The 6428-nt window shown below is 36.4% G+C and overlaps 1 protein-coding gene across 1 annotated transcript in view; it reads right to left on the bottom strand.

Moving 5' to 3' along the window:
- Positions 1–4868: 4868 nt before the first annotated feature.
- mapk1 (mitogen-activated protein kinase 1) overlaps positions 4869–6428 on the bottom strand; it is a 29302-nt gene continuing 27742 nt past the window's right edge. Inside the window, exon 9 of the mRNA XM_084415326.1 lies at positions 4869–6261. The gene's annotated coding sequence lies outside the window, so the exon portion shown is untranslated. The remainder of the gene's footprint in view (positions 6262–6428) is intronic.

Genomic DNA, 6428 nt, shown 5'->3' with positions numbered 1-6428 from the left:
ACAGCATCTCGCTTGTTTTCGATAATGCGCGTTCACTGCAGAGACACGTGCACGGCAGCGCGCTCCAGTCCTTAAAGCCATAACACGTGGTTCAGGTAAACAGTGCAAAGGCCCGGATGTTGGTGCTATATTTATCGTTTAAATTAAACAGCAAGGTCATAAGTTATAATGGAAATATTTTTGCAACGATAATAATGATGTCGCCCTAGTGATTATTTTTAATTATAAATAAAACTGTTTGGCGAAATGGAAGTAGAGTTCTTGATTACAGTCTCGAATAGGAATATGATAAACGATACGTAAAATAAGCAAACGGTCCTCTCACCCAATCTAACTTACATTCTCCATCAGCAGTTGTAGTTAAGAAACTACGGTCAATAATACGTATAACTACGTAGAATGAAAACAATTCTTTATTATTAATATAGTTAAACTCTGTCGCCATCTAATGTACCAACACTGCAATTGCTCCAAACGCCACAGACATTTTCATTATGATCACAAAAATACTGTGCTAAACTGCAACGTATTACAGTTATATTAATAATAATATAATAATTATTATTATTATATAGTACTATTTTAGCTTACAGCATTACTTGAAGAACTGATTAAGGACAACTAGACAGACATTTCTGTTCAAGCAGGGACCTTTTTAATAGTGACTATTTTAGACTATTATGCCAAAAATAAAGATCCCCTTGTAAGGGACACCCTTCATAAAATATACAGGAAGCTATAGTATGTTCATCTCCTGCTTATAATGTGTGAGGAAAAATAATATAATGATATTATGTATAATTATTTGCATTGTGAGAACTTACCCCATAATGTGACAACATGCCCCGCTGTTTTACAAAATCCTTTTTTTTTTATGAATTGTGACAACAGCATGCACTGCTGTTTTACAGGAGGCATTTTCATTGAACAGCATCTTTTTTCCTGTCTTCAATACGTTTTTTTGTAGTCAAGACAGATGTGTCTTAATGAACCCTCAAAAAAAGTGCCAACTTGCCCCAGTCTCCTATATTTGTAATTGCCTATTGACAGTTGACGGTTCAAATGAAGACCCTGCCATCATGCATTAGTGTTGGATATGGATCTAAGCATGTATGATTAATTATTATGTTATAATGCATGTCACATTCAGACATTCTCATAGGAAAGCATTTATCCTGCTGTGTGCTTGTCATCAAGAACAGCAACAGCGCTGTTAGCTGTGGGTTTACGCAGAGAATCGTTTATTTTGATCGAATGTCTAAATAGTTTTCATCAAGCTGTCACTGGTTGTCATGGATGGCAGGCTCTCACAGGAACCAAATCAGCCACTCATGCTTGTTTTATTACATCACTGCACTTTATCTTTTCTTATTCACTCAATCAAGGGTGCAAAGAAGCACTTCTGTTGCCGTGACAACCAAGACAACACAATGGAATCAGAGTATTATGTTGCTGCCCTACAGACAACCTGAACAATATACAGGTTCATAAAGTTCATAAAGAGATCGTAAGACTATGAATTAAGCAGTTTAGTCCACATTTGCTGAAGAGACTTGATCACTTTATATGATGAACAGATAGAATTTAAGCTTTTATTCACATTAAACATTCATCAACTTACACATCAGTTGTGGTAAACAGAAGCTCAAGCATGTTTGCCTAACGTGTGAGAACCAATGAGGTTTATTCTCGTGTTACGCAGCACGTTTGAGCATCCACAAGAACCAATGAGGTTTGTTCGCACGTCAAGTAAGTTCGGTTGCGCTTCTGTTCATGTTCACGGATCAATATGTGAATAAAAGCCTAAATTCAATCTGTTAATCATTTAAAGCGATCGTGTCTTCAGAAAATGTGGACTAAACCGCTTAATTCATATGGATTCATTTTATGATCTCTTTGTAAACATTTTGATACGTCAAAGTGGTAGTTGCGTAGCTGTCAATGGAGGGACAGAAATAGCTAACATTTCATTAAAAATATCTTAATTTGTGTTCCTAAGATAAACGAAAGTCTTACGGGTTTGGAACAACATGAAGGTTAGTAAATGATGACAGACTTTACATTTTTGGGAGAACTATCCCTTTAAAGGGATACTCCACTTTTTTTTGGAAATAGGCTCATTTTACAACTCCCCCAGAGTTAAACAGTTGAGTTTTACCGTTTTCGAATCCATTCAGCCGAACTCCGGGTCTGGCGGTACCACTTTTAGCATAGCTTAGCATAGATCATTGAATCGGACAGGACCATTAGCATCTCTCTCAAAAAAATGACCAAAGAGTTTAGATATTTTTCCTATTTAAAACTTGACTCTTCTGTAGTTACATCGTGTACTAAGACCGACAGAAAATGAAAAGTTGCAATTTTCTAGGCTGATATGGCTAGGAACTATACTCTCATTCCTGCGTAATAATCAAGAAACTTTGCTGCCGTACCATGAGTATAGCAGGCGTAATGATATGATGCAGCGCCTCAAAATTCCAGCTCGATAACATCCAACGTGACCGGGACTAAGTTTGTCTAACCTATTAGACCTATTTTCAGGCGCTGCGTCATATCATTACGCCTGCTGGACTCATGGTACTGCAGCAAAGTTTCTTGATTATTACGCAGGAATGAGAGTATAGTTCCTAGCCATATCAGCCTAGAAAATCGCAACTTTTCATTTTCCGTCGGTCTTAGTACACGATGTAACTACAGAAGAGTCAAGTTTTAAATAGGAAAAATATCGAAACTCTTTGGTCATTTTTTTGAGAGAGATGCTAATGGTCCTGTCCGATTCAATGATCTATGCTAAGCTATGCTAAAAGTGGTACCGCCAGACCCGGAGATCGGCTGAATGGATTCGAAAACGGTAAAACTCTGGGGGAGTTGTAAAATGAGCCTATTTCCAAAAAAAGTGGAGTATCCCTTTAAGGCTGTCGAATTATGCCTGCTCTGACCCACCTCAGACCCTAGTGTCAAAGTTTACAGTTGAAGAAATTGCTATGTAAATGCATTTATGCCACCTCTGACTAAGCAGCATTACAAAAAAAAAGCCTGTGTAAAGACACCTTAATGCCAGAACAGTTGTGCTTCTGTGCCTCTTTTGCAGTGTAAATTTAGATTGATCTAGACTGAGACATTTCTGTTGAAGCAGGGACCTTTTTAATAGTAATTTTCAGAATAATTAATGCAACAACAACAAAACACTCAAAAATGAAGATCACCTTGTGAGGGACCCCCTTAATTAAATATATATTTTCATGGATATATACTCTGCTTAAAATGTGCGAGAAAAATACTATATAGATACTTTGTTTCCGAAATGAGTTGCTTTTATTTGATATTGTACTAAAGCCAAAACAAATCTGAATTCTTTTTTTAAATTTAATACAGAATACAAGATTACTTTCGAGTCAAGGCTGATTGCAGGTTCCCAGTGTGACAACATCTGATGTATCTGATATGTTCAACACATTTGTAGTAGACTTGAAGATTGGCCTATACTCAGTCCAACACATGAAACACTAGCAGTAATATCAAGGAGACATGAGGCAAAAATATAATACAATTTGTTTTATTCTGCTGTTTCTAGGTTACATGACTTGGCAGATGCAGAGATCACAATCGGTAACGAACCTTGGCTGTCTTTTTGAGCAGTAAAAACAAGCCTTTGAGACACAAATGTCACCTTTTTCAATAGATTGAAAAGATTTTAATATATTTTTGAAATGTTTGTAAATCACAAGTTTCCCAAGTGACTTTACTGACACCCTCTGAAACTCATCCGAGGGTCCGAATCCCGGGAGTTTCGAAGCTTGTAAGTGAAATTCACAACAAGAGTCGGCCATTGCTAACAAAAAGGAGATTAATACACAGAGACATTTTTTTTACAAGATTAATAATAAATCACTAGACACTTTTTTTTTTTTTTATACAATAAAAACAGTTCTGCACAGAACTTTCAAGAACTGAAGGCAAAATGCAACAGGATCAAACCAAGTAGGGCAAAAATAAAAGGTGTATTTATTTTTCTTTATACTTCCTCAAATCACAAAAATCACAAAAGGTGACAAATAGGACTTAAAATTACATAAAGAGAATTGAGATTTTTATTTTTTTTTGGTTTTCACAGGTTTTTTAAATATATATATATAAATGTATATATATAAGTTCAAGAGTATACCGCAAAAAAAGTCACAACTGATCCCCAACAAAACAAAGCTGCACGATAAATGTTTTCGTGATTCATAAAGGCACACAGAAACAGACAGGCTGCACACTGATTCGGCAGAAGCTATCTTACAGAGTTTTGCAATTTTTTTACATTTTATTTTTTTTATGTATGTATTTAAGATAATAGCCCATTCTCTCCTTGATCACTAGGTGGCCCCTTGCCAGATATTTTAGGCGAAAGTAACGTGGAGTTAGTAAACCAAAAAGGAAGCAAGTGTGGGAAAGAAACACTTCGCAAAAGCCATGCACATGTGCGCACATCAGTATCAATAACTTAGTATCTAAGACATCGACTGAGCTCCATTTTCACAAACGTTCAAGTGCTATCTCGCTCACTAATTGCACAAATGTTTGCATCATAGCACATACAGTTTCCAGGTAGACATTCTCTCTCATTTCGTCTGGGTCTAGCAGACGAGCAGAAAATATCTTATGATTGAAATGGATTAATAAAAGGTGCATTTCCATGGCTAGAGTCCCCTAATTTCCATATGGAATTAAACCTGACGTTCTGGTTGAGCTGACTGATTTAGGTCATCTAAAAAGCTAATCTCGATTTTTTTTTTTTTTTTTTAACACTGAAAGGAACATGGATTTTTAAAGAAGTGCAACCAAAATGTACAAGCAAAATAAAGGAGTGGTTTTTTTAAACGTTTTTTTTTTTTTTTTTTTTTACTCATAATACTCTATTATAGGAAATATGAGACCACAAAAGGTAGGTTATAACAAAAACCTGAGAGTCCAATAGCGGAATCCCCAGCAGTGTGGCACTTCCATTTTCTTTGTATAGAAAGCTTTTTAACAGTCATGCAAGGGCACAGTCTTATTGATACAAGGCGGCTGGGGGGTGGACAGGGAAAGCAAAAAGACAAAGAAATACACAAAAAGAAAGGATGAATGCAGATGAGCAGAGCAGGCACTGTACGTTTATAATAAAGACATCGATTCGAAATTTACCAGTTATGACTGAAAAAACACGAGATTGTTCTCCGTCCCTTGGCAGAAGTTCCTCTAAACCTAGCTAAGTGATAAAGTCCAGTTCCTAAATGGACCTACGTGCATCTTTAGATTCAAAAACACCTGGATTTTGGGAAATACATTCACCTGCATAGCACTTTTACTTTTACTTTTTTTTTTTTTTTTGCAGGTAATGTGGTCACCTTTTGGACACAAGTGGTGTCGTAACATCTTCAAAGCGGCCTTTTTCTTTGGCTCTTAAGCAAATTTAACAGATTAGTCGCTTTTCTAAAAGTGATTAAGGGTTTATGATTGAGAATCAATGTACAAATTTATATTTTTATATATTCTATAACTGATTGGAGGAGTTAAAATGTACAAAAAAATAATTTGATAAATTAATGAAAGATTTAAGCCATTTTAAGGGGTTATTAGTAAATACATTTTGCATTTATGAAAATATATTAAAGCGTTAAAAAGACACCGTGGCAAATTTAGAGCTCTAGTCTGTGCACTTTGAGGAGATTGGCGATGCACAATGTGGATAAATGCTTGTCCACTGCATATATATATATATAACAATAGAGGAGATCTGCGCCCTCGTTCTCTCCCTGTTTGACCTCTGTGGGACTTCAAAATGGCTTACAGACACCTTAGAAAAGCAGCTTGTTGGAAATATTAACAGGAGGCTAAAAAGAAGCACGACACTAACACAATCATAGACGTTTCTTTTTATGTATCAGAGGACCGAGAGAAAAAGGGTTAATCGAGATGGGTCCATAAACACACACGCAGGCACACTTTCACACGGATAAGCATGAAGAGAGAAGGATGAGATGCAGAGGAAGAGTGTGAGAGAAGCTCTACACATTTCTTCCATTGTCATGAGATTTGAAGAAAGCAGGAGTCCATGTTTTCAAATGGGGTCAGATGAACTTTGAAGGCTGCCTGTAGTTTTAGGGTTTAGGAAAAGGAGATAACGATGATAATGATGATGATGATGGTGGTGGTGATGAAGACCAAAAGAGGACCACAGCGCACAGTGGTGTGGAGACAGAAGCATCAGCATGATCGAATCCAGACCAACACCTACAGACAGAAAAAATAGGTTTAGTTATGGTCGCAACAAAACACAATGCAAATAGTTCCGGTTACACTTTACTTTAAGCTGTAATTATATATTTAAGTACCGAGTAATATTAATTAACAGCATGCACTCACTAAAGGGTTAGGGTTTGGTTTAGGTTTAGTTGCAC

This window comes from Rutilus rutilus, assembly GCF_951802725.1.
Source record: "Rutilus rutilus genome assembly, chromosome: 7".
NCBI lineage: Eukaryota > Metazoa > Chordata > Actinopteri > Cypriniformes > Leuciscidae > Rutilus > Rutilus rutilus.
Note: the sequence above shows the minus strand (reverse complement) of the source record. Positions and strands in the feature narration are given on the sequence as shown.